This window comes from Sus scrofa, chromosome 9 (assembly GCF_054392235.1).
Source record: "Sus scrofa isolate SSC_HxYL_T2T_F1_AM1 chromosome 9, Sscrofa_HxYL_maternal_Yorkshire_Landrace_v2.0, whole genome shotgun sequence".
In the NCBI taxonomy this organism is placed as follows: domain Eukaryota; kingdom Metazoa; phylum Chordata; class Mammalia; order Artiodactyla; family Suidae; genus Sus; species Sus scrofa.
The window spans coordinates 144,125,902-144,153,270 of NC_139391.1; the positions used below are offsets into that span (position 1 = coordinate 144,125,902).

At 52.7% G+C, this 27,369-nt stretch overlaps 1 protein-coding gene and 1 long non-coding RNA gene across 3 annotated transcripts in view; one reads left to right on the plus strand and one right to left on the minus strand.

The window, feature by feature from the left end:
• Window positions 1-27,369, plus strand: part of EGFR (epidermal growth factor receptor) — a gene marked incomplete at its 5' end in the record, with an annotated part of 172,523 nt that overhangs the window by 33,477 nt on the left and 111,677 nt on the right.
• On the minus strand, window positions 20,020-22,755 carry LOC110255552 (uncharacterized). Of its 2 annotated transcripts, XR_014816912.1 has the most exons (3): window positions 22,640-22,755; window positions 21,166-21,283; window positions 20,020-20,715 (listed from the first exon to the last, which is right to left on the minus strand). It is a non-coding gene; the product is annotated as an uncharacterized LOC110255552 (long non-coding RNA). The 2 variants fall into 2 exon arrangements; XR_014816911.1 differs by lacking the exon at window positions 22,640-22,755 and having other exon boundaries at window positions 21,166-21,325.

Genomic DNA, 27,369 nt, shown 5'->3' on the forward strand with positions numbered 1-27,369 from the left:
AGAGATCCCCCCCCCCCTCCAGCTAGCATCTAGGGACGCAATTTTGATGAGAAATATGTTATTTTCACTTTCTTAGGTCGGGAGAAAATGCGCTCTGCTGCACATTCTTCCAGCAGGCTGTTCTCATTATTACCAGCTTAATACGGGTTTTGCTTAGTCAAGGAAAATCCCTGTGGTTCCCTGACATGTTTCAGAGCCACGACTTTGAGTAAATAAGACCTCACGGCCAGACTCCTGCAGGCGTTCTGTCCCCGGAGTCAGGGGCTGGGAGACTCCCCCCCCCTCCCCCGCCCCGGAAGAGTGGAGGCGCCTCTAGACATGAGCCCAGCTCCGTGCCTCGGCTCCAAGGAGGTGCCTGGTCCCCAGTGCCCGCCCATTGGGCGTCCGGTTGCGGCTGCTGGTGGAGATGCTCTGGCTCAGCCGCCTCTGGTCTCCGGAGCCTCCCGCGCCCGGGCCGGCATTCTGCGCGGGACTTGCGCAGCGACCCAGAGGCTGCGGTGCACCGGAAGCTCCGCGCTTCCCACCGGAGCCGTGCTGGCTCCCTGGGGCCGGGGGCGGGGGGTGGGGGGGGTGTGCGGGAAGGCCGGCCGGGAGCCCTCACGAGGCCCCGCCTGGGCCTCGGGGAAACGTGGCTTAAGTAACTGTTAACCAGCTGCCTGAGGCCAAAAGCTGAGGTTACAATTCAAATGCAGAGGGTGGCAAGTCTGAGGCTTCTGACCACCTCCCCCCCACCCCCGCCCCTCCCCCGAGGGCTTGCCTGCCAGCTCCTGCCCCAACCCAGCCAGGTCCCAGGTGACCTCACTGGGCTGGCGTCTCTTCGCATCAGGTGATCACATGAGCTCTCACGCTTTGTTTTCTGGTTTCTGTTTTCCAAGCTCTTAACAGCTCTGCTTTACTATGAGCTGGTTTCGTCTGAAGCAGACAGACCCAGTTCCCAAAGGAGTTCTGAGGAAGAGTTTTCACTCCCCCAGCTTGAGAAAAAGGCAGGCGCCCTCCTTCCCCCCGTGGACCGATTCCTCGGTCATCAGCAGCTGATCCGCGCGGGCGCGTGGGGCCTCCTGGCGGCCCTGGAAGAGGAAAGTCGGGCCCCGGGGCTGCTGCCACTCGCCTCTGTTCTCTGCCCCGGTTCCCCACCCCCCCCTTTCTGGAAGGTCTGAGTGCCCGGGGTCCCCTGCTTTGGCCTCTCGTGGACCCCCCCCCCCGCCCCCCGGGGCTGAGCGCCCGCCCTGGAGCAGGTACCTGGCCTCGCCAGTCCAGCCCAGCTCGACCTTCATTGACCTTGAGCGAATTTCTCAGGGTTCACCCCTAGTTGCCCTCCTGTTGGTGTGACTGTGGTGTGACACAGCGCCTGAGGACAGGAGCCCTTGTGCAGAAGAGCCGATCTCGCCCTGACAGGAGCGGCCTGGGTCAGGTCTACCCGCCGGCAGGGCCTCTCAGCACACTCGGACCCTGGACCCGCATCTCGGTACCCCGTGCCCCGAACTTCCTCTGAGGCCTGGAGCTCTGGGCGGCTCACACCCTGGACCCAGAGGTGGCTCCACAGCTCTGTTCCCACCCTCGCCGTGCGCTCTGGCCTTGCTCCTTGCGGCTTCCTCAGGGCGTCGTCGCTTCATCGTCCTGCCATCTCCACCCTTGTCCCGGTGCACCTGAGTCACACCGTGTCCTAGGGTGTCCTAGACCCCCACCCACCCACCCCCCCGTTTTCCCCACTGTGTCCCGTCCCTCCTGCCCTTCGTCCCCACGACTCCGACCTTGGGTCGCCCGTTACCCTCGCCCACGGGAGCAGCTGTGATGGCTCCTCCTGCCTCCCTGGCTGTCTTGGGAGCACATCTCTAACAGCCCTTTGAAACCTTGGCTGCACGTCGCCCAGGGGGAGCCTTAAAAAGTCCCAGCGCCACCCCAGTCCCTGCTGCTCGGCTGAAATTGGCCCGGAGCGGACCTCGGAGGTGTCCTGGGAAAGTTCTCCATGTGATGCTGTCTAGCTAGGATTGCTCTGTGCTGTTCCAGAATGCGCCTCTGGTTGGGTCGCCAGGGCCTTCACTCTTCGCGTGGATCCTTCCATCTAAGGTCAACTGGACATGTCTGGACTCAGCGTGCACGCGAACTCAGGGCACCGACGAGATTCGGGAGCTGGTTACTGCGGCTGCGTGTCCCCGTCAGCACGAGACATGTGGGTCCCATCCTGAAGTGGCCACACTTAGCCGTCCAACGTCCCTCCCTTTACCCCCTTCCCCCGCAGCTCTCCCACCGCCAGCACGCACACGCACACCAGGATCCGTGTCGTTGGCACTGAACTGCATCTTGAACTCTGAGTCTGACTGCCTTCCTCGTGTTCACTGATTTCCACCTCCTTGAGGTCAGTTTCTTGAGCCTTGTGTGTTCACAGCACTTAAGTAGCACCGAGCTGAGTGAACAGCTGCATGTACCTGCACCGAGGTGCTTGGGGGGGGCCTGGGGCCTCATTTGTGTAAGAAGCCTTGGGTTCCTCCAGCTCTGAGCTGCATTGGCTCTTGGTAATGCCACGATTCTGTGACAGTTTGTGGATTTAGAAGGGATACCAAGGGGCCTTAGACCCCTGACTTCTAACGAATATTCGCAAAACATGGAAAACCAGATGGGTGAGAGCAGAGTGAATAGAGACATCCTGTAAGCAACACTGGTAGCTGAAGCGCCTAAGGAAAACTCAGGCTGTTTCCCATGTTCACGTGAACTAGCTGCTCATCCCGAGTTTACCTGGAGGGCACAGGAGCCTGTCCATGCGTCCTTGTCAGGAAAGCAGCCACGGTGCTGTTTGCATAATTTCTGAGAATAACATATTGACCTGAAAAATGTCATATCCACTGATTTTCGAACTGGTCACAGTCAGGATCTGACTCTTTCTCAGAGATACACTTTGTGCCCTGCAGACACCCTCGTCTGAGCCTGCAGGTGGGACGCGATGGGACAGCACATGGTGACTGTGTCAATGGGACCGTGGGACCGCTCCACCTTTCCCAACTAGCTGATGATAATGCAGTCAGCTTGAGACATGGAGACGTTTAATTTCGGGTTCACCTGTCGGTTGAAAGTCCTTGGGTTGCCTTAGTCTGTCCTCCAGTTTAATGGAAAACTATCAGCGTTTGGTGTGGACATAATTTTCTCGAAGGCACGATTTGTCGGTGACTGAGGGGATGAAATGCACTGGCTGTGTAAGCGTGAGGAAGACGGCTGTTGTCCTGGGCTGCTAGTGTGATGTGACCTGGGGCGTGAGCTACCGCTCGGGGCCCTGGCTCCGAATGGTGTCGGTCAGGAGCTGGGGGCCTGTGCTGGCTGACTCAGGGCAGCTCAGAGGTGCCGTGGCGAATGGAGTCTGGGGCAGAGGCGCCAAGAGGGCAGGGAGTTAGAGGCCAGGCAGAAGCAGCTGAGGGCATAGGGGGCTGGCGCCGTAGCCAGACGAGGCCGGGGTGGTCCTCAGGGGCCCGAGGTGCTGCGACGGGGTGGCGGAAGCAGACTGGCTCCTGGCTCCAGAGCAGGACGTGAAGATGGAGCGAGGCAGCCTTGGGATCTATCGACACGAGAAAGCATTTCATGGCTGGCTAGAGCGCTCTCTGAAGGGACCGTGCTCTCACAGCTCTGGAAGCAGTTGTCAGTAACCTTCTCTGGGGAGAGGAGGTGCTGGCGTTGACCGGGCGTCGGGGTGCCCTGGACCCTCTGTGCATCTGACACAAGCACCTCGAGCTGGCAAAGCTCAGGATTCCAGAGGAGCCTTATCTTAAAGGCTGCTGCTCAGATGTCTTGGTTATGCTTTTAAACAGAGCTCATTTATCCTGCCACAGACGCTATAAAGAAATCTAAGGTTTTTGGTTAGGGTAAAACTGGAGTTTGGGAGAAAGGGTATGTGGCAGGTGTGGTTATATTTTAGCATTTTATTGGACTTGATTGGAACAGAAACTTTTGTGCATTTTCCCCAGCCTTTAAGATAAGGTTTGGGTCAAGTAATTTAATTTAGCATGACAGGTAGTTGTTTTTCTAAATAAAATGAGGGTGCAGCCAGACATTTTGAAATTCCCAGGGTCTGTGCTCCAGCTCTGCTGCGTCATTCGCTGTGCAGTACCGTTTAGCATCCAGAAAAGCCAGGAGCAGATGTGCTCTGCCCCAGGGAACCTCTGTTTTGTGGGAAATGCTGCGTGGTAACGAATATGCAGATACCAATGACCTTGAAACATTAAAGTCCATTTCACTCAAGAAATTCATTCTTTTAAAGTGGCGATCCACTCTGCCTAAAAGCAAGTAGTAGTTTTGTTATTAACCTAGTCATTTAAGAGCTGCTTAGATGTAGTTTATTAAATGTATCTCAGCTAAGAATTAGACTTGGTAAATGTTGACCTAGTAGTCTGAAAAATATGTGTCTGGAGGACTCCAGGAAAAAAAAGAAAGATGATAAGGCTGAAATAAATGGGGGGGAGGTGGCCACAGAATGTGCAAATGTGCAGTGCTCTCCTTTGAGAGGGGCGCATGGGGTAAGGCGTGAACGACCTTTTCTCCTGTTGATTAACAGACTTTATCTTCCTTTTCTTGTTCTTTGTTTTTCTCATTTGGCTGCGCCCACAGCATGCAGAAGTTCCTGGGCTGGGGATGGAACCCGCACCACAGCAGTGACAATGCCAGATCTTTAACCCACTGAACTACCAGGGAGCTCTAAGACAAGTGTCTGAGCAGTTTTAGGTCTACAGAAAAACTGGGAGGAGAGTATACGGAGATTTCCCACATGGCCTCCTCACCGCTGGCCCAGGAGCCCCTTTGATGGGTGTCTTGCATTAGTGAGGTGTGTCTTACCGCTGACGAGCCAGTATTGATACGTTATTATTAACTTTGTCTGCAGCTGACTGGATTCACTCTGGGCCGTGTCCCTCCTACGGGGCTGGATCCAGACATGCGTCCAGGTCACAGTATCATCCAGAGATGCTCCACTGCCCTAAGGTCCTCTGTGCTGCACCTGTTCATGCCCCCCTCGCGGGGGGGGGGTCCCCCTAGCAACCAGGTCAGCTTCCACTGAGTGCATTTACTCCTGCCCTTTGTGCTACTCTGCACCTACCAGCGTGGCCAGTGTGAAGCGGCTCTGCCTGGAGCAGTGCTGCGTGACTCCCTGCTGCAGAACTAGCTGCGTGAGTGCGTGAATAATCAGAGTGCGTGAGATTTCTTATCCGTGACGTCATCCTTATGAGAAAACAGTGCTTTCGCAGGGACCCCAGGCATGTTCCTGACCTGGCGGATGTCAGGGTGGAAGCTGACCTGGTTCACAGGAGGCCAGGTGTCCAGCACTACTGGGGCTCAGGTTGCATGTGCTGAGTGCTGGTGGCCCCAGGATGCAGGCTGAGCTGGGCACCCGGGGATCGAGGGCAGGACCTGCAGGGACCCTTGCATCCCCAAAAGAACTTCATTCCAATTTACTTCTCTCCTGAGTGTTCTTACCTTTGCAAGTGAGCAGCTGTATTGCTCCTGATCACAGAATTGTCGCTGAACGTCATGGGATCTTATTTCACTGTAATGTATATTCTAAAAGAAAAGTGGAATGAGGCACACATGTGTTACATGGACCTTTCCTTAGGATCTTTTCCATCCATGTTTGTTAGCGGGATACCAGACTGTTTCGAGAACCCGAGATCCCGGAGCCTTCCTCCAGCACGAGCTCGGCCCCCCGGGGCTTTCTCGTTACTTTGCCTCATCTCAGAAGGTTGTGGGCAGGAGGCTGGCTGTAAGATAGACCGCACCGGTTAGAGGTCATGGGGCTTGTCCCCAGTGTAGCAGTGCCGTTCCCTCTGAATGCTGGACGAGTAGCTTTGGGAGCTCAGAATGCTGTGTGGCCTGGAGAAGGAGCCTGGGCTTTGAGGCTGAGCGTGGCCTGGTCCAGTCCTAGCTCTGCTGGTTACCAGCCGCGGACCCACGTGAGCTTGGGGATTCTCTGCGGGCTTTGGTCGGCGTGGGCTGGGGGCCCAGCAGATTATCGTGGTTTTGGTTGACTGGCCCCATCTACCGTACTGTACTTCTGCAGGCCCGTCTTTCAGAGTGACCTTACCGTGAATGAAATGTTGGGAGACAGTCTTTGTGCTGTTCCAGCCAGATGCAGACTACAGCCTGGTAGCTGCAGGCTGCTCTCCACCGCTTCCACCTGTGCTTTTGGAGTTGAAAGACGACTCGCCCCACCCTGAATCACAGCCTGAATCTGGCGGGCTTCATTCACAACGTTGAACAGGCCGCTTGGTGATGGACCTGTGGGTCTCTTGCGTGGATGGGATTCTACCTTTTCTGCTCAGAACGTGTTGCGGTTTAGCTTTCAGGTCCCAGGCCGGCGGAGGCTGTGGGGCCTCTGCACAGCGGCCCCCGCACGGGAGGAGAGCGGCATCGCGGGTGGACGGCCCTGCCACTCGCGCTGCGCCTCTGTCGGGACAGTCCCCCCACGTCGACGAAGACGCTAAACCGTGGAGGGAGGGCCGAGGTTCTCTGTCGGGCTGTGCCCCGTGAGCTCTTTGCTCTGAGGAGGCAGAGGCCTCATCACAGAGCCGCAGTGTGAGGCCCGCTTCTCCCCGGGGCGAGGGCCCCGAGGCTGTCATACGTTAAAGTCACCGTGTCCCTTCTCACGCCTCTGTGCCAAACGGCACTGTGGATGTTTGGAAGCACAATGAACGGACGCAGCCAAGGGGCTGAAAACGGCGGGCCAGCCCCGAGCTGATCTCTGAAAGCTGCCGCCAGGCAGCTCCTACCATGACGACCTGTGCGGCACCCAGATGCGGGTCCGGGGCAGCCTCGGGCACCCCGGCCTCCACATGGGCACGGTGCTGTCCTGCAGAGCTGGGGCTGACGGCCCCAAATGCTGCGTGGGGCAGCCGGTCGTTCTGGGCTGGACGGGCGGGGATCCAGCTGCCCTGGGCTGTGGGCCTCCAAGCTCAGCCTCTGGGCATTGCAGGCCCCCGGAGGAGGGAGGAAACCCCTGAACCGGGGGAGGGGCTGCCGCTGGACCGATAAGTGAGAAGCAAGAAATCTAGGCTTCAGGAACCTGGGCTAATGGACGTGGGGTGCTGGGCAGGGAGGAGGGGCGCTCATTCTAGATCTGGGCCCCAGCCCGGCTGCTTGGCGGGGAGGGAGAGCTCATTTTAAGTTAGGAGGAGTCTTCAAAGCCGTGGGGGGGGGTTGGTTCTCTTGTGAGAAAGAGGCCAGACTTCTGGCCCCCACCTAACACTGAAGTAATTCGTGGCCACGAGAGGGTGAACCAGTGGAAAAGGGGCCCCGCGCCCCTTCGTTTCCGATCCTGGCCCTGGAAATGAGTTACAGATCCTTGAGTGTCTGTCATTTACTCGCGCTCTCTCCTCACTGCCCCTTCTCACGCCAAGTGTGCGTGAGTTTCTGAGTGCACGCTTGTGTCGTTGGAGTGGCAGTTGGTAGGCAGCCGACAGCCTTGTTCGGTCTTCTCACGATCGGATTTCACCAGGAGGTGGGGGCACTGGTTCTGATTTCCCAGTTGCCTCTTTCCTTCCCGGTTCTTTGGAAATCATCAGACACTGACTTGTGGCATCATGCTGTGCTCTGAACCTGAAAACGGGCTTTGCATACCAGCCTTAGGAGCCTTGCTGCGGCCAGGAGGTGCCTCTCGCCCCTCTGTGGACCGTACCCTGCGGGGCCCTGCACGTCGGGTCAGCCTGCAGGAGACACGGCGGGCGGCGGGGACGTGGGGGACCAGGCAGGAGGAGGTACCCTCCGGAGCTGCAGAGCCAGGCTCGGACCAGGGCTCCTCCACGTGGCACGGCCTCCCCGCCCCCATCACTCAGACAAATAGAAAGAACAGCTGAGGTTATGTTTCAGACAGAAGAGAAATTCGGAAACCTGGCCCCGGAAGCCCGAAGGACGGGGCTCGTCAGGCCGGTCCCGTGGCCTCCTCGAGTTTCTACCCTTTCGTGCTTTTCGCAGATTCTCCCCCGTTCCCTCCTCTTCTCCTCTGGGGAAGTCATTAAGGTCCAGGCTTTGTTTCACTTTGGCCCGTCATTTCGTTGGACCCGTAGGTGCTGATGGGGTTGGAACCGTGTGGGCTTCTCTGGACAGCAGGAGGGTTGTGGGGGCGTCGGGTGTGCATTCAAGATTGAAAAACCAGGTGTGGGCGAGGAAATGTAATGACCAAAAAATAGATATTTTACTAAACCTGCACTTACAGGAAAAGTTCTCTTCCCGTGAGAGCCCCCTAAAGTGTTTTACCATCGGGCACACGGTGCTTACTCAGTGAGGGGGCCGTTGGGGGCCAGCGGCGCCAGCACCCAGCCGAGGCCTGGCCCATCGGGAGCTTGTCGTGAGCACAGGAGGGGAGCTCGTGGCCGTGCTGGGCCTGGGTGGCCAGGGACGCAGCAGACGGGTGGCAGCGCTGTGGGCCAGTGCAGGGCACTGAGCGGTGCCCCCAAGGACTGAGGCACTTCTCTGCTTGTCCAGGAGTGTGAATCCCAACTGCTCTCCTAGAAGAAACAAAGCTGATCTCTCTGCAGAGTTTGGGTCAGCAGAGGTAAACCAGTGTGCAGGAGGGGGAACCAGGGCCTTGCTGTGGAGCACGGGCACCCGGGCTCAAGATCCTGTGATGAACCGTAACGGGGAGAGTGTGAAAAAGAATGCAGATGCGTGTGAATCACTGAGCCACTTTGCCATGCAGCAGAAATTCACACGACGTTGTAAATCAACTTCAATCGAATAAGCTAAAAGAAAGAGCAAGTTGAATCAGGACAGGAGTTCTCGGGCCTGTTTGGTTGAAGCACAGTTTTCTTGTCTTTCCTGCCTTTCACTTCCACACATGGCCTCGGGGAGTGCACGTCTAACAGGGAAAGTAGAGGTTTCCTACCTTCTTGTCCCTTGAATACCACTGTCCGTCACTGCTGATGGAAAGGCAGTTCCCGTCACCCTCTTATTTCAGCCTCAGAGCGTGGGGTGCAGTAGAGGCAGGGAAATTGTGTCAGGTATTTTGGGTGGTTTTGTCTGACATAATAGGTGTCTTTTTTTTTTTTTTCTTTTAAAAGAATGATCTTGTCTGGACTAAAGGAAAAACTCCCAAGCCCAATCGAACATCAGTTTTTGATGTATAACAATAATTTCTTTGAACTACATCTTCACTATTTAGGGTTTAATTTAAAAATGCGTGCAGGCTTTGTACAAACCTGTAGATGTGGAATGAAAATTTAATGCTAGGTCGTGTATGTTTCACAGGCCTTGTTTGACTGTCAAGTAGATGTAATTGCAGTTCATAATCATTATGTCACGTTCTTCTCCACCAGGAAGGCAATTACGCAAACGTCGCTGTCCACACATGGAAGATAATTGAATGTAGTGTTGATTTGTTGATTGCAATTTCCCAAGCCCAGACCTGGATGCTTTGCACAGGGTTAGGGTTAGGGTTAGGGTTTAAGGAGGACATACTAAAATCCATAAAGGGTCTCTCCCTTTTAGAGCCTGATTTCCCTTCTTTGATCAACGAAGGGCTTTGGGGCGCTGACCCCTGTGTGGTGGAAGAGCTGAGTGGGACTTTTCAGGCAGCCCCTGGTGTCCTCGGCCTCGGCCAGTAGCCGATTGCGGGTATCAGAGTGTTTACTGTGGAAATAAAACCTCGTGTGTTGGGTCAGCTACAGACATAGGCACACGAGGGATGCAGATCAGGCGGGGGTTGTGGCTCCTCAGATGTTAATGCACTTCTTCCCTCTTTCGGTCCTTCGTGTTCTCACCCAGTGGCCACTTGCTCTTATTTTCAGTATGATTTAAAGCTAATTCCAAGTCAGAAGCTCCTACACGTCCATGAGGGATTTATACAGCTTGAGAACAGGGAGAAGAAAGTGCAGCGATTACACAAGGTGCAGGCTGCCCGACAGCCCAGGGATAGAATTTCTCCTTGATCTTGAACGTCTGACTTTTAGGAGCTCTGGTAACAGGCTCTAGAGCAAAGAAGTCAGGGGATAAAGGACATGAGACATAGACACAAGCCTTGCAGGCCGGTCAGCTCTGTGACAGCGAGCAACCACCGGGGTCGGAGGCCGAGGAGGCTGGCTGTCCAGCGTTGCCCGTGGAGAGGTTCACCTGCACGCTGCCCCACAGCCTGAATGAGGGCCGGCAGGGGCGCAGAGCAGGTGGTTTATGAGTATTTACCCCAAGGCACTGAGTAATCCTCCTCAAGCTTACTTCTCAACCCATGTCACCTGGAAGGTGACATTTCTTGGTGATTGCTTGATCTTTAATAAAGGTGGGGGGGGGGATGACTTTCCCTTCCACTGTGTCAGAAATGAAATTCTGGAATTCCTGAGCTTCCTGGAGGTTCTTGCTGCAGAAGAACCTGTGTTCTTCTGGGTTTTCCCCGTCTAAACACTCAGCCGGGCGAAGGAAGTGGCTCCCTAGGGAGGAGGCGGGTGGCCAGGGAGTAACCTTGGCTGATGACTCATGTGCTGGGCGGAAATTCCCTGTGCCCTGCAAGTGAGCTGTCCCAGGCGAGTCTAGAGAGTGAGTGCCTTTTCAGAAGCCTCTCATGTGTAATTCTGGAAGAGTCATTTCCTTACTAGAAGTATCTGGGTGATAATAACACACATATAGCCTTAAAAAGATCAGTTGTATTTTAAGATTAAAAGTATTAAGCAAGAGCTGGAAAGTCTTAAAAAACTGAGAGCCAGTTTCCCATTGTTGAGAATGTTCATTAAATGTAAGGCTCCTGTTGCAAAAGGCACAGGAAATAGCCGGGGCACAGTGGGTTAAGAATCTGACTGCGACGGCTCGGGTTGCTGTGGAAGTGCAGGCAGATCCCTGGCCTGAGGCAGTGGGTGAAGGGATCTGGCCTTACTGCAGCTGCAGCTCAGGTTTGGTTCCTGGTCCTGGAACTTCCATAGGCCACTGGTGCAGCATTAAAGAAATAAACGAGCAGATAGAAAGAAATAGCTTGGGATCGTGAGGCTGCGAGTCATGTTGCAGACGTGTTAACTCGATGGAGAGAGGTCCCTAAAAGCGTGCTGAGGTAGCGCCACCAGGTTTGCGTTTTAGGGCCCGGGGACTGTATTTCCCCACCTCACTGTCAGGTTTGCTGTCCACGGCAGGGTTGACAGCATCAGGGACAAAAGTGAACTATTTTTCCTACCAGGTGAAGCTGAGTCACACAGCTCTGTCATTGCAAAGCTATTCTCTGCTCCCGCCTTCTTTGTAACTCTGCAGAGGTCCTGGAAGTTCTTGCCATGGATTAAGAGGAAGATGAAAAGATGAAGTGTTCCAGAAACCCCAGCTCCTTTTCCCGGGGTGACTGCCCTGCGGGGCGCCGTCTGAGGCAGGTGCTGTGGTGCCCAGCCCGGGACTGCTGTCTTTCCTGAGCTCGCATGCGCCTTCACTGGGGGGACTCTTCCACCTTTGGGCGGGTGGCGTTCTTCCCTTCAAGAGACAAAAGGACACTTGTGAGTCACCATAGTCTAGTCTGACTTTGGAGCCTAACAGCCCAAGTTTAGAGAATCACAGAACGGGACTAACTGAAGGGTTGGTGTCGTGTTGTGCATGTGATAGAAACCAAGTCATTGCCGTGCTGCTGCTCTTTTCAGACTTTTGCAGCCCCTTTCCAGTGGAGACTGACTTTTGCAGCCTTTTACCAGTGGAGACTGACTTCTGCAGCCCCTTTCCAGCGGAGACTGTTCTGGCGCAGGAGCGTGTGCCGTGGGCCTGGAGGAGGCCGGTGCCTGGTCTGGGGAAGTGTGGGGGGGTCGTCTGCGGGAAGAGGCCCCAGATTCTGCAGGCAGATGAGATCAGAACACATGTAGCAAACTGTCTGCAGATCCACAGAGGCGTCTTGTTCATCTGCAGCTTGGTTTGAGGAGTCACAAAAAAAGGGCGGGTCAAACACTGTGATTTTGGACAGATATTATCAGGCAGGTAACATAAATCTTCGCTCCACTTGGGCCAGGAGCCGAGCAGCTCACCAGGATGCTGTGGATCGTTAGAGGAGGGATTGGTAAACTCTCCTGGGCTGGGTGCCCCCCCCACCCCCGAGGGCACCCCTCCCTGGAGAGCACCCCCTTCAGCAGGGCACCCCCCCCCTAGGCACCCCAGCTGGTGACCTGCCCAGCAAGTTGTCCAGGCTGCCTCTGGGGTCCCTCATGGCTCCTTTTCTTTGAAAGACCCCAGGAAAGACTGATGATTTTTCCTCAGTGTGGAAAAATGATACAGCAAGGAAAAAAACACGACTTCACACTCACACAGACCTTCTAAAACCTATCAGATAACACATCCGGGTAGAGTTGAAGGACTGAACTCTGAGCAGGCAGTTCCGGGAGCAGGGGCCGGACCACGTGCAGGCACAGTGAGGGGCGCGCTGGTTCCCAGCCTCGGGCTCTTCCTTAGCCTGGCGATGTCTGGGCCAGGGGTGCGCAGGCCAGTGCGCTCTGAGGCAGCAGAATGCACGACGAAGGCCAGAAGTTTACAAACTCAAGCTAGAAAATGCTGTTGTATTCGAAATGCTTTCAAGACCAATCAGGGACACAGTGGAAGGGGAGGAATAGAACCACAGGAAAGTTATTTCAAAGTATTACACTCATTAGAGGAAATCGCCAGCATGGAAAATGTACACTGAAGCAAAGAAACACCGGAACGAGCAAGCAGATAATGATAAAAGTGCCAGAAAGCTTAGTTCCTGGTACTTGATGTTTGAAACTTAAAGTGAAGACCCTTCATCACCTCTGTAGTCAAAAAAACAGCCTTTTGGTAGTTTTGGTTTGGCCTTATGTTTTGAAATATCAGAACAGTAATAGTTTTCCATAGACAAAATCCTCAATCAATATCGTCATTCTGTCTCATATATTCTTTTGAAACAATGTTTTTTTGAAGTAAAGCTGATTTACAATATTGTATTAGTTTCAGGTGTACAGAATAGAAATTCAGTTTTTTTTTCCCCAGATTATATTCAATTGTAGGTTTTTCTAAGATAACGGGTATAATTCCCTGTGCTATATAGCATATTCTTGTTGCTTATCTATTTTATGTAGAGAAGTTTGTGTCTGTTAATCCCGTAACCCTAGTTTGTCCCTCTCCCCCTTCCCTTTCGTAATAACCATAAGTTTGTTTTCTCTGTCTGTGAGTCTGTTTCTGTTTTATACATGCATTCATTTGTATGATTTTTTCGCTTCCACATTTAAGTGATATAGTATGTGTCTTTCTCTGACATATTTTGCTACACCTAAAAATCTCCAAGTCCATCTATGTTGCTACAAATTGTAATATTTCATTCTTTTTTATGGCTGAGTAATATTCCATTGTGTGTATGTACCACATCTCCTTAAGCCAGTCCTCTGTTGATGGACACTTGAGTTATGTCCATGTCTTGGCTATTGTGAATAGCGCTGCCATGGACATTGGAGCACACGTATCTTTTCAAATTAGAGCTTTCATTTTTTCCTGGATATATACCCAGACATGGGATTGCTGGATCATATGGTAGGTCTATTTTTAGTATTTAAAGGACCCTCCATACTGTTTTCCACGGTGGCTGTATCAATTTACAGTCCTACCAACAGTGTAGGAGGGTTCCCTTTTCTCCACACCCTCTCCAGCATTTATTATTTATAGACTTTTTAATGATGGCCATTCTGACTGGTGTGAGGTGGTACCTCATTGTGGTTTTGATTTTCATTTCTTTAATAATTGCAGTGTTGAGCAATTTTTCATGTAGCCATCTGTCTTCCTTCTTTGGAAAAGTCTATTTGTGTCCTCTGCCCATTTTTTGATTGGGTTTTGGTTTTTTGTTGTTGACTTGTATGGGTTATATATTTTGGATATTACCCTCTTGTTGACCACATTGTTTGCAAATATTTTCTCCCATTTTGTAGATTGTCTTTTTGTTTTGTCAGTACTTTCCTTTGCTGTCCAGAGGCTTTTCAGTTTAATTAGGTCCCATCTGTTTGTTTTTGCTTTTATTTATTTTGCCTTGGGAGACTGATCTAAGAAAATATTACTGTAATTTATGTCAAAGAGTGTTTCACCTGTGTTCTTTTCTAAGAGTTTTATGGTGTCATGTCTTACATTTAGGTCTTTGGATTTATTTTTGTATGAAGGAATGTTCTAATTTCCCTGCTTTGCATGTAGCTGTCCAGTTTCCCCAGCACTGTTTATTGAAGAGACTGTCTTTTCTCCATTGTATATTCTTGCCTCTTTTATCATAGATTAATTGATTCTAGGTGTGTGGGTTTATTTCTGGGCTCTCTATCCTGTTCCATTGATCTATGTGCCTGTCTTTGTGCCAGTACCGTACTGTTTTGATTACTGTAGCTTTGTAGTATAGTCTAAGGTGTGGGTGGGTTATACTTTCACCTTTGTTCTTTTTTCTAAAGATTACTTTGGCAGTTTGGGATCTGTGTGGTGCCATATGAGCTTTCGGATTATTTATTCTATTTCTGTGACAAATGCCCAGGGATTTCTGATAGGGATTGCACTAAGCCTGTAGATGACTTTGGGTAGTATGGCCATGTGAGCACAGGATAGCTTTCCATTTCTTTGCATTGTGTTTCGTTTCCTTATCAATGTTTTATAGTTTTCAGTGTATGGATCTTTCACCTCCTCACTTGAGTTTATTCCCAGATATTTTTTAAATGTGATTTTAAATGCGATTTTTCTGTGTGTAATTTCTTTGTTTCATTGTTAGCGTGTAGAAATGCAGCAGATTTCTGTGTACTAACCTTGTACCCTGATGGGAGTTCCTGGCGTGGCACAGCGGTTAATGAACCTAACTGGCATTCATGAGGATGTGGGTTCAATCCCTGGCCTCGCTCAGTGGGTTAAGGATCCAGTGTTGCTGTGGCTGTGGTGTAGGCTGGCAGCTACAGCTCCAGTTTGACCCCTAGCCTGGGAACCTCCATATACCGAGGGTGGGGCCCTAAAAGAGACAAAAAGACAAAACCAAAAAAAACAAACAAAAAACAAACCTCATACCCTGAGCCTTTGCTGGATTCATCTGTTAGTTCTAATAGTTTTGGGTGGAGTTGTCTCATAGATTCCTCATAGATGTCAGGCTTGATAGGGAAATTTTTTTCTGAAAAAAATTTTTTTTGAGGTTACAAAGACAGGATTAAAAAAAAGAAAATCAATAAGACCCCGTTGTCTTTGCTGCTGAACGTCCAGGACCCTTTGGGCACAGGGTCCACTTCTTTAGGCCACTCTTTCTTCAGGGGAAGGTGGTGACCCTCCAGCCTCTCCTGAAGCGGGTCTGCGACGTTCGGCTCCAGGCCGATACGGAGATGAGGACGAAGCTTTTGGTTTTACGGTATTTGTCGTTAATGGGAATCTCATTCCCAAAAGGCACAGAAACCTCATGAGAGCTCTGCAGTTCGTTCTTCTTCGAAAGTTCAGAAAACCGACACAGTTAATTCTCCTGAAACCGCTGCGCACGTGAAGAGAGACATTGTCCACCGACGGCCCTGAGTTCCACGTGCTCAGCTGCAAAAGGCGTCCCTGTGACCACCCGCAACGTCGATTCCACCCTCGTGACGGCCTGACACGTGCACGTCTGCCAAGTGTTCCTTTGCTGGGGCCTGGAACCAGACCTGGAAGGACCTCCCACTCCCCCACCCCGGCGCCCCCGGGGGTGAGCAGGCTGGTCAGACCCGGATCCCGCGGGACCCAAAGGGCCTCACCTGCCAAGACTGTCCTCTCAAGGACCGGGGCCTTCGAGGTCCCAGCACCAGGCTGAGCCCCCCGCCCCGCTCCCGCTGCCTGGACCCTACCCGCTAGAACTGGGATATGGGCCACGGGGTGGCGGGGAGGGGACCCAGGCAGGTGCCAGTGCTGAGGAGTCCCCCTCCAGGGCACCTCCCCCGAGGGACCAGCAGCTGCGGCGGCGTCACCGAGCTTCCCTTACACACGTGCTCCCTGCACAGACACACACACCATCCTCACCTTCAGGTGGTCAGTCGGCTGTCAGAGGACTTTGCAGGAGTACTTCGCGTGCCGGGCGCGGTGTCCTTCGTCCAAAGGGGGGCCGGGCTCCGTGCCTCCCCCGCCCTCCTCCAGGTTCTGCCCTGCTCCCGGGCTTCTCCTCTGAGATCGAAAGGGCAAATGCGTGTGTTTCTTTGAGCGCCGCAGCCCCAGTTTCCCCACCTGCTGAGGGCACGGCAGCCGCGTTTGTTTCTAGTCAGACGGGCATGGGTTCTTCTAACGGAGGCTGAGCTCTCCTGAGTCCCCTCGTATCGTTGCCTGACTGGGGGCGGGGACCCCAAGAATCAGCAGTTTCCTGACCCAGCAGAACCCTCTGTGGCCTGAAGGACAGCAAGCTCGGCCGCCTTGAGAGGGTCGCCGCGACCGCGTAGGGCAGCCCGAGGCGGTGCGAGCGCCCTGTCTGCTTCCCACGTAGAGCTCTGGGATTGAAACACGAGCAAGTGGCAACCTCCTTTCAAGAGGGGAGATGCTGGGGTTAGCCCGGGACTGTGCCGTCTCCAGCTCAGCGGTCTCCCTCTCCGGATGACAGGATCGAGGTGGGTGCAGGCGGTCACTCGCAAATGACCCTCCGGTCTTCCAGGGCATGTCGGAATTCACAGCTGACACCGAATGTGGACGCAGATAAGCAGACGTGCAGGAAGAAACCGCGCAGATGGGGCGTGGGTTTCCTGCTCTCCTGGCAGACTCGGGTCTTGCATTTCCCCGCTTCCCCCAGAGTGGCTCCGCAGCCGGCAGAGGAGGCAGAGGAAAGGGAAGGAAGGGACACAGTGATGGGCCTTCTTTCCACCAGGATTCTCTTTATCCAGCTTTATAAAGTTGTGCTTTTCTCCACGGCAGCATGGAACACGCCGCAGTGTGCTGGGCGCTTCGGAAGCGTGGAGCAGCTGAGCTCAATGCCACCCCATCCGTGCCTGGGCCTCGGCCACCAGATCCAGAAGCGTCCCCCCTGGTGCTGACGCCCGAGCAGAGCCACGCTGTGTAGACAGCTTCTGGCACTGCCAGGCAGGGGCGCCAAGGAACCCAGAGGGCGTGCGTCCTGTTCCCACAGAGGGACTGCATGGGGTACTGGCTCCACGCCACCGAGGAAGACACCCGAGATGCCAGGGAGCGAGCTCGCTCCCAGAAGGGACTTTGTTTTAGGGCTGCGGCTTTGGGGGCAGGAGGACGGAAACAGGTGTTTGGAGTAGATACCCCGCTTGCTTCTGTGACTTATTGTTATGTTTTGCCTTTTTTTTTTTTTTTTTTTTTTAAATTCAGAATCTTGAAGGGAATAGGTGAAAAATTCTCTCCAAGATTTTTATTTGAAAGGAGAATTGAACTGAGAGTGCCCAAGGGCGTCTGTTAAGTAACAGGCCCATGACTCCTCTTGGCGGTGTCCTGTGCGTGTTGGCGGAGTCCTGGAACGAGGCGGCTTCTTGGGTCTCTCTTCCTTCCGAGTATGAATGTCCTTCCCATCTCTCCACTCGTAGCCACGTGTGTGTGTGCGTGTGTGCACACGTGTAGCTTGCAAGAACTCCAAAGAGATGTATTTCTGCTTAAGTACTAATGCTGATGTTTGCTGTCTGCTTTTCAAATCAGTTTAGAATCACAGCATTCTCTCCAAATTGTCTTTGAAAAGGAAAGAAAAATAAAAAATTATTTCGCAAATATACTCTCAGCGCATTCGGGTCACACACAAAAAGATGTTCCAGAATGTAGCTTCTCTCTTGAAAGGCAACTCACACAGTTGGGCAAAACAAAGCAAAATATTCAGTAACTTAGCAACGTAAACAGAATAGGGCCAGTATTGCAGCACGTTTTTTCTCTTTGGGTGGCTCAGAAGGTACCACAGAGAAAGCAGTAGAGAAGCCTGATGACTCCTGCAGTCACAGGTCTGCGAGGTCCCCGGAGGCGCCTCAGGCACAGGCTTGGCCCTGGCATGTCGCTGACCACCACTTGGGTGCAGCTCTCATGCGGGACATAACCTCCAGGAAAGTGACCTATGTTTGTTTTATAAAGTTCACCTGCAAACTTAACTTTTACCTTACAGAACATCAGGTGTCACAGCTGTTACTGGCAAAGCTTCAGGACCTTTGCGCATACTTCAGCCCATATAACTTACTCAAGTGGAGTTCAGAGCTTTATTCCTAGTGCTGTATCACGTGGGAGGAGCACACACATTGAAGGCAGACAAAGGAGTTGTGAACCCCAGCTCTGCTCCTCACCAGCCGTGGGTTCTAGTAAGCTCCCTAAGCCAATTGCAGCTGCGTGTCTGTGTGGGGCCTGCAGAGCTGACGGTTTCCAGGACACCCTCAGCGGGCAGAGCTGACAGTTTCCAGGACACCCTCAGAGGGTGGTGTGGACGGGGCTTGCTGGCGGGTGAGAAGTGGTGCGTACCGGCCTGTGATGTGTTTGCCTCTGTCATTAGCAGTGCAGGTGCTGGGTTCCCTTTTCGAGGAGGTGACTTTTCCTTTTGCAAAAGCACCGTGAGGACAACTTCCTGTCAGCACATTGGTCCATTCATTTTTTCCACGAATAGGGCCAGGATCGTGGTTCAGTCTCTTTGTGACCCGCTGCTGCTTGCGCCACAGCCCAGTGCTTGGATGTGTTTTGATAAATACTGACAAATGCTTTTTATAATCTGCTGTCTTGTCTCCTTAAAGATGACAGCACAAATGAGGTGTCAGAAGTCACCTGGCTTCTCCCAGTGAACCTGTTTGCTTGTGCACTTACCAGTTTCTAGAAGGTTGTATACCTGGGACGTTCTTTTTTTTTTTTTTTTTTTTTTTTTTTTTTTTAAGTACGTGGTTCCAGTTCCGTTTACTTCACCTTCTGACCTAACAGACTGAAACTCCTCTGGCTTTCTCATGCACACCCCGGCTATGCTCTGTGTGGTCACGCCCTGGTCATTGGGCATCCTTTCGCCCCCTCGGAGGGATGTCTAACCCGTCAGTCCCTTTTCTGTTATTTAACCACTTAATTATCTGTGATGTTTCCAAAGGCTGAGAAACCCCCTCAGCTGGGCCGGTCCAGCAGCCGCCCTGCCAGCTGCAGTGCACGCCAACCTCCCCAGGGCCCCTGCCCCTGAGTCTGTGCACAGGTGTGAGCGTCGCACCTTCCGGAGGAGCTTCTGAGGATAAAATCAGATACTCTCCGGAAGATTTCACACCGTGTATGGATCGGGCACGTGCCAGAAACACTTCTGCAAGCCCTGGATGGGCGGGGCCTGTGTCGACACCACGGTGATGCCTGCACATGTCCTGACCCCAGCTCCCGACAGCGACTTCGCTTGAAGCTCATGCTTGGCGTGTGGCCTCTGGGGACGTGAGATGGGTGTTATTTCCTAACGTCCACGCATGAATTCAGTTGTGAATTTACATGCCACACGGGCTCTTAGCTGCTGCTTAGATCATTTATCGCCACTTCGCCCCACTCTTTCCACGAGGAAGCCAGGAAGCAGGATGTTGAGTACTTTCTGGAGCCGTCTGAACCCCATTCCTGTTCTCTGCCACCCTGTTAATTGCAGAAGCAGCTACTCCTGCATCAGATTTGCTTTTCCTGCCTCTTAAGATGTTGACAGCTTCATGTAGGAAAAAGCAAATATGCTGTGTCTGCTGTCACTTAGTCAAGCAATTATAACGTATTTTTTTCTTTGAAGACTTTTTATACCTAAAGGGTTATGTATTCTTTACAAGGAGTACATTTTAGGCAAATTATACTTAAAATGCTGTTTGCATCTTTTCCCCTTCAGAATTGAAACAATCATATCTGAGAATGAGTTCAGCTAGCCCTTTCTGAGCAGGAGTGCAAGCTGCACCCTTCAGGGGTGGGGGGGTGGGGCTCCCCGTGGCACTGGGCCTGGCCAGAGTCCCATCTCCCTGGGGCCCGAGTGGTCCCCTAGGGCCTGTGCCCTGGTGCTGAGGTGCACACCCCCAGAAACCCTGAGAGAAGACAGAGGCTGGCCCCTGCCCTTCCCAGTTGCCCTGAGTCATGCCGAAAATGTTTCAGAAAAAAATTTTTGACAACGAATCCCCATCCAGATCCACAAAGAACTTCTGGAGGTCCAGGTGTTGGTTGACACAGAAAAAATGCACAACCTAAAAGTTAAGAGTTAAGTTTTATTTGGGGCAAAATGAGGACTTAAGATCGGGGGGCATCTCAAGTAACCCCGAGAAAAACCGTTTGGAGCAGGCAAGGGGGGATGCAGGATAGATGGGGGTTTTGCAGCAAAGGGCAGGTCGTGGGGAGAAAAGATTACTGCCCAAAGCAGAAAACCAGAGATCTCAAGGGAAGGAATGTAGTCTTTTCTATGGGAAGGCGCAGGGGTCTGGGCTCCCTGAGATCACCCCCAGTTATCCGGGGCCGGGGCTGGGGGCTGGCGGCTGGCGGCTGCTGGTTGGCAGGTGAGCTTTGTTCCTTCCCGCCGACCGCCACGTGCACATCTTACAGGTTCGCTGCTGGTTTCGCGAAGGTCAGACGACTCGAGAGGAGCAGACATCAGTCACTGTGAAGGGTTTCCGTGTTTTTCTAGAAGTGAGGAGGTGCAAGAATGGGCCTTATCAAGTCTTTTCCTGAAAAGAGCCAACTCGTTTTCCCGGAGCACAGAGGAGCTCCACCCTGACTCCGTGGGGGGCGGCAGCTGCGGGGCTCGGGTTCTGTCTGCGTGCAGGCAGGTGGCCGGTGCCGTCGCCAGTCCACCCAGGTGTCCGCGTGAGATCCCGCTTTGAGTCCCTTCCTGGCTGACCAGGTACTTCGTGACTCAGCGCCTTGCTGCGTTTATTACGTGGTGCCCGTCTAGGATCGAAAGTTTCCACGATGTCAGGAAAATAGAGCCCTGGTTCCAGCTGGTTCCCCTTGTCTGGTGCTCGTTTATAAAACAGAACCCAAAAGTGTACGTCGTGACGTGTTTCACTCAATGCGAAAGGCCTCTCAAAAGTCTTTTCAGAATTATTTTTGAGACGAATATGGATTTTTTAAAAAAACCAATATCTTAATTATTTTAAACAAATTCTTGCCTGCTCCCCAAATCCCTGATCCTTTTCCCTCGGTGTTTTGGGGGGGCATAATTTCCCCCCACTCCTCACGAGTTCTTTAGGTTGGCCTAATAATTACATTGAAACAAGACGGATTCACAGGAGGGAAAAAAGCAGTTTAATTCATATGCAGGAAGGTCTCGTAGAAATGGGACCCAAAGCGACCAAAGCAGACTGTTTATGTATCATTTTTAGACAAAGAAACACTTACTTGTGAGGGGCTTGAGCTTGGGGTAGCCGACTAATGGGGAAGTGGTGCAGGTTGTTTATACGGCTTTCCTGGCCTCGAAGCCTCCCAGGATCCGGTGACAAGGGTGCTTTCTGTCCTCCTGGAGCAACGGAGAAGGTCATCGCATGGACCGGGAAATGTCCTACTTGTCCCCACGTTGTGGGGGACAGAGAAGAGTCAGTCACCGCAGTTTCTCAAGGACTGATTCAAAATAACATGCTTTCGAGGTGTATTTTGGGGCGGCCTGCTCCGGGCCTCACATACATGGTATTATTAAAGACTAATATCTAGAAATGCATATTTTCATGTTAAAAATGACTACAAAATGGATCTGTCTGTTGAAGTCAAAGGAAATTTGTAATCAGTTAGTAAGCTGGTTGGCTGTTAGAATCATTTATTTTTTCCTAGGGTAGCTAACCTATCATTCTAACGACCAAATAAGAGGTCTCTTCAGAAGGGTGTTTCGACAGAGTCTTTCTAGCCAGAATTTGGACCTTATGATTATAAGGTATTTCACAAATCGATTTTGGACAATTTTGGTGTGAAGTTTTTTTTTTTTTTACTAAAACTGTCACATTGATGGAAAATCAATATAAATTAACGTCAAGAAAACATCTCACAGTACGAGTGAAGTCACTTTGTCACCCTCTTAAAACTCCCACGGAACATTTGTATGTCACGGAATGAGAGTCAAGGGTGTACAGGTGGCTGCAGGCCTGGGTCGGCACAGCGGAAGGTGAGGCTGAAAGATGGGTCACTTCTGATCTTCCTGCCTTCTTGGCATTGCGGCCGTGTTGCTTCTGCTCCAAGCCCTTCTCTGGAGTCATCTTACTGCCTGAGTTGTAAACACCCTGGCAGAAGCTCTCCTCTCAGGGCTTTTATAATGGCAGCAGTTTTCAAACCACGCTCACCAGGGAGTGGACCTCGCCACGACAATAACACAAACAAGAGAGAAACCCAAGGTATTTGGAACAAATTTGTCAGGTGAAATTCTCCACCAGACTTGCTCATACTCGCATCCCAGCTCAGGCTGGGGAACACTTGGTCTTGAACTTGCTTGCGCCCCACCACTCCCCAGGCAACTTGGGTCCCCCAGTGGGGATGCTGTGGTGAGGACCAGCACGAGAGCACCCCTGAGGCCTTGCTGGCAAGCTCCGAGTCACACCATGTACTCTAGGCTTGGAACACTTTCTTTTTTGTCAATTGGTTTGTAAATAGGATTGCACAAAAATCCATGCAAATCACCTCTCCGACTCAGAATCTGCTGAGCTCAGAAGACCGTTGACTCAGAGGGGCTGGCTTTCAGTGGCAGGAGTGTGACAGAGCAGCTCTGCATGGTGATGCTTTAAAAAAGACATGCAAGCTCGGTGCATGATAACTTCCAATAAACCAGAAACGTCTAAGGCTGCCCACCTTCACCCGTTATCCTTGTCCATTTGCCCAGCCTGGCACTTACCTATTAGGAACTGGTTATGGGGGGGGGAGGCATTTGCTATTCGAACATCGCATTTAAGGTTCTGCTGCTGTTTCTTCTGACATGCTATTAGCTGCGTTTCATCAGCTTGAAATGTACTAAAATCCAAACGTACTTTATTAGTTTCTCAGGTGGCATACCTAGGTAAAATTCTAAATTGAAATACGATTTTCAACCTAATTGAATACATAAAAGAAATGGTAACAAATTTTAAATGTCCTTAAAACTTCAGGAAGACGTGTTAAGCTCCTTCAGTCGAAGGGGCACTGCAAGACCAAGACTCGGGATCCCAGGAAAAGCTGCCTGCCTCGGTCAGAGAGTCCCATTAACCGCTGTGCTCATTCACTTGGGTGATGAAAATTTTCAGAACGTTATGTGGCCTGGACTTAGGAACACAATTAATGTCTCCTTTTTATTTCTATCATCCCGCTCACCTGTTTTCACAGACAGCCGCCCAAACCAGCCGAGCACACACGTGCGCACACAGACACACATGCACAGACAGGCACAACCCTTCACCTTCGTCCGTTTTTCAGCGCTCGTCTCCACAGATCGGTGCACTGCCTGACCCATGCTGCTTCCAGACTCTGCTGGAAATAGCTTCACATGTGCAACCTCCTGCCCATTTGCCTCTGGGAGCTGTTAGGTATGCGTGCGCTGCCCCCCCTTCTGGAAGGAACACCCACCGAGCTCTGGACACCCTTCACTTGCTCCAGACCTTTGTAACGCCCGCCCGTCGCTGGCGCTGCCTTGTAGGGTGTCAGAAAATAGATGAGCAGTAAAAACAGCGGGTTGGGCAAACGGATGGCCAAAGACTGGACCCCCTGCCCCGCTGTGTTTCAAACTGAGTTCGCTCCCATCGTAGGGCATAGAAAGCAGGATGAAAATTGGACAGAAATGCATGGTAGTGCCTCTGTGTCAGCACAGTGTCGAACAGACGCCCGCGTGGTCGGTGCTGCGTGGTGCTCAGTCGCTCAGTGTCTGAGATCAGGATCAGGTGTCAGGATCAGGACAGATTGTGACAGGATATTACGCTCAGTGATTCCAAGGAAAGTATTTGGATCAAATCTTCTTTCTTTGTAAACCTGGGTGGAAATGGGCTTTCCTGTTCTGTGCCAGATGTGGTCTTTTTAGAAACACATCAGTGCGACTAGCATAGGGCCACACAGACAGTCCTTGACCACCCTTGACTAAACTGTCAACATAAAAAATCACATTGAGTCTGTGAAATTATTTCCACGGATGGATAGAATAGTAAATAAATATTTTGCACAGCGTAAGCTGGTGTACAGTTTCGTTGCCTGGGTTTCTGACCTCAGTCCTGTTATTTACGTAGGAAGTAGAAGCGTGTCTCGGGTCTCCTTTCTCCGGCAGTGAGAAGCATGTGTGTCACGGCCTTTTTCTCTCCACTGAAGATGTGTGATTGTGATGCAGTTCCGTGGCAGAGATGTTGGAGTCCGTGTGGAGCCAGCCCTGGGGGAGCCGGGCTCAGCGTTCAGACCAGGGGGTGGAGGTGTGGGGCAGCTGGAGGCTGGGCCCCTGGTGGGGTGGGCAGGCCGCTGGGCGCTGGGATACTGGGGAGGAGGCTCGGGGAGGCCGGCTTCTGGGTGCGTCCTCCGCTCTCCTTTTAAACCAAGGCTGTGAGCTGGACCTTGTCCCCTGGGCGAGGCCTGCAGAGCAGGCTCTGACGCCCTCAGGCTCTGTTTGGTTTGGCTTGCAAAGCTTCCCCCAGTTGCAGAGTCCCCCAGTCAGGGCCATGGGTGGTGAGCCAGCCACGCCGGGTGTGGGGGGAGGAGGCCTTCCCGGGGTAAAGCGCACGGGCCTGGCTTTCGTCCCTGGCGGGGGACAAATGGGCTGCGTGTGGTCCTCCTGGCTTTCTAGAAACTTTGGGGAGTGTTTATCCTTTACCCTGTGACATGTTCCAGTCCCTGAGTGTCCCGGTGCCTGTGGGCGTGTGGGGAAGGGATGGAGGGTGGCAGCTGTGGGGGCAGAGGTGGGAGGGTGCGTGGGCCTGTCCTCCGTGCCCCAGCCCCATCCCTAAAGCCCGCAAAGTACCAGAGAGGCCCCTCGCAGCCACCCCCGAGGAACCCCATGTCTCCAGAGGGGCTTTTAGAGAAGTACATTTTTTTGCTTTATTTTCCTTAAGACCTCTACCATATGCTGATTGTACTAAGCCCAGTCCTCCCAAAGTGCAGAGTCTGTGAGCTTCCTCCAGGCTCCTCCTGCCGCAGCCGCTGAGGGGGACCGTTCCTACACACGGTTAGGAGTCTTTCCACCTGTACAAAGTGTCTAGCTGTACCTGGCAGCTTGGGGACCGCGCCGATGCTGCAGTTGCTGAGTCTGTGAGTGACTGATGTAGACAGAGCCTGGCAGCCGGTGCGGGTCCACGGTGTGGGGCTCTGTCCAGGGCGGGGTTGGGCAGCCCGCGGGAGCCACCCAGGTCCCAGAGTGGCTCCTCCGCCACCGGGGCGTCCCCCACCGGGAACCGGAGGAGTCGGAAGGCGCCGCCAGCCCTCTGCATCCGTCCTCCGTGGGGTGGGTGCGGCGCACACCTTGAGAAGAGGGCGGAATCCGGACCGGCCCCGCCCCTTCCCCCAGGTACTGGGTGCTGGTGTTTAGCTTTCATTTCCGAGGGGAGAAGAGGGCATCAGATCAGCACTTATGGGGCCTTTGCTCTTTCCTGCCCTGGGGCGGTGCTCAGAGGCCGCAGCGCACAGGCCGGGCACGGGGACCCCGAGGCGGGGCGGCAGAGGGCAAGGCGCAGGCACCGGGCGGAGCGGGGCAGGAGGGGAGCCCCCGAGGAGCGGGCCTGGCGGCTCTGAGGGGCGGAGCAGGGCTGCTGCCTGTAGAGTGGTGTCGGGTGGAGGGTGGACGCGCGGGAGAAGCTGGCGGTGCGGGGAGGAGAGGGACAGGGCTGAGAGGAGTGCGCTGGCCCGGGAGACGCAGGGGCTAGAAGAGCAGCTGGTCCGTGTGCTGGGAGGTGTTTAAGGAAATAAATGCAAGATGTTAGCATAGGTGAGCACATTTCCCACCCAGCTGTGTTTTTGCCTGTTCTTCCAGGAGCCAGGACTAGGGCGACAGCGGGGCAAGCAGAGAGTCCCGTCTGCATGTAAATTTTGATACACGGTTCATCATAGATTTGATTACATTAATTTGGATTTTTTTTTGGTAATATTGAGGTAGGTGTTGTGTCTCCTGCTGGCTGAGTCTTGGGTTCTCTGCCCTGCTTGCTTCTTACTTTTGATCATTGACAGAGCGTCTGGAAAACCTGAGGAGAGAATGTGACACTAATAAGACTTGGTGTCCTTGAATTAAAAAGACCTGGGGATGGGGGGAGGTGGAAGAAGCCCGTGGCTGGAGAGGAAGCCGCCCTGAGACTGTCTGTGAGACTTTTGTGGGATGTTTACAGGTGTCTTTCCTTAGCAGGGTCTCTGAGCAAAGGTGTCTCATGATTAAGTCCAAGTCACCAGTTTCTTTTTCTGGATGGTGCTTTTAGTATGCTGAGACTTCCGAACCAAAATCCAAATCCTGAGGGCTTCCTCTTATGTCCTGTGAAAGTTTCATGGTTTTGCATCTTAGACGTGCCTTTGATCCGGCTTGAATGTGCTGTGTGAGCTCGCGGTTATGGTTCATTTTCCTCTCTGATTTCCACTTGCTCCTGCACCATCTGTAGAAACGCCACCCTATTTCCAGACCTACCACACAGCTGGAATCATCAGGAGTTCCCGCTTCTTTCTGTTTTGAGAGTAACTGTCAGTCATAGCAACAAGGGCACGGTGGGGACAATTATGGAACATTCCTGCCTGTGGCACCGTGACCTGAGGGCGACCTGGTGACGTTGGTCAGTTATGGGGAGGTTGGGGCGCTGGCGTTGATGGCAGGACGGCCTGCCCCCGCCGCTACACAGCTATTAGCAGGTCCAAGTGTGAAAGCTCAGTCTTGGACTTTCATGCTTAAAAGGCACACCTGGTCAGCACCCGCGTGCCCGTTTTATTCAGGTGGAATTTTTCCTAACCTAAAGCAGAAGCAGTTTAATTTGAACAAAAAGTGTTGTGAAACAAGCTTTTGACGGGGCTCCTTGCAAATAAGAACTGGAAGTGCTTAACCTGGTGGTAGTGGGTTGCAGCCTTTTGGCAGCAGAGAATGGTATTACGTGATGCCGTGTGGGCCTGGGACACTATGGGGGGGACTCCCCTTCCTCCTCCACAGCGGGGAGCAGCGGGAGGATGCGCTGCCCAGCAGAGGGCCCACGTCTTTTTCTTGGTCATTCTGGTTGCTTGTGTAAAGCTGACGTGTTTAGCCTGGAACCACTTTCTTTTTCTCTGTGTCCCAAAGTCCAGGTCCCCAGGAGGCTGCAGTGTGGGCGAACTCCAGCCCCAATACCTGAGCACACCTGCCGTAGCCTGCTGGGCAGAGGTGGGAGCAGACTCTACAGTCCCCACAGGCAGCAGGCAGTCCAGGTGACCCACTGCTCGGGGTAGCAGTGGCTGTTTCTGCACAACTTCTAGGTGCTTGCTGGAAGGAGAGGGCAGAGATCATTTTGGAGTTGTGGATGTTTTTGTTTCTAACCCGTAGGCTCTTTTCTTCTCTTTAGAACATGCTGTTAATGTTTTCTTATTTATTCTGTAGAGGATTTCAAAGCCAATGGGAGACTCAGAGTTGGAACAGGAAAAGTTTCAAGGCAACATTTAGTTCAGCGGCTTTCAAACATC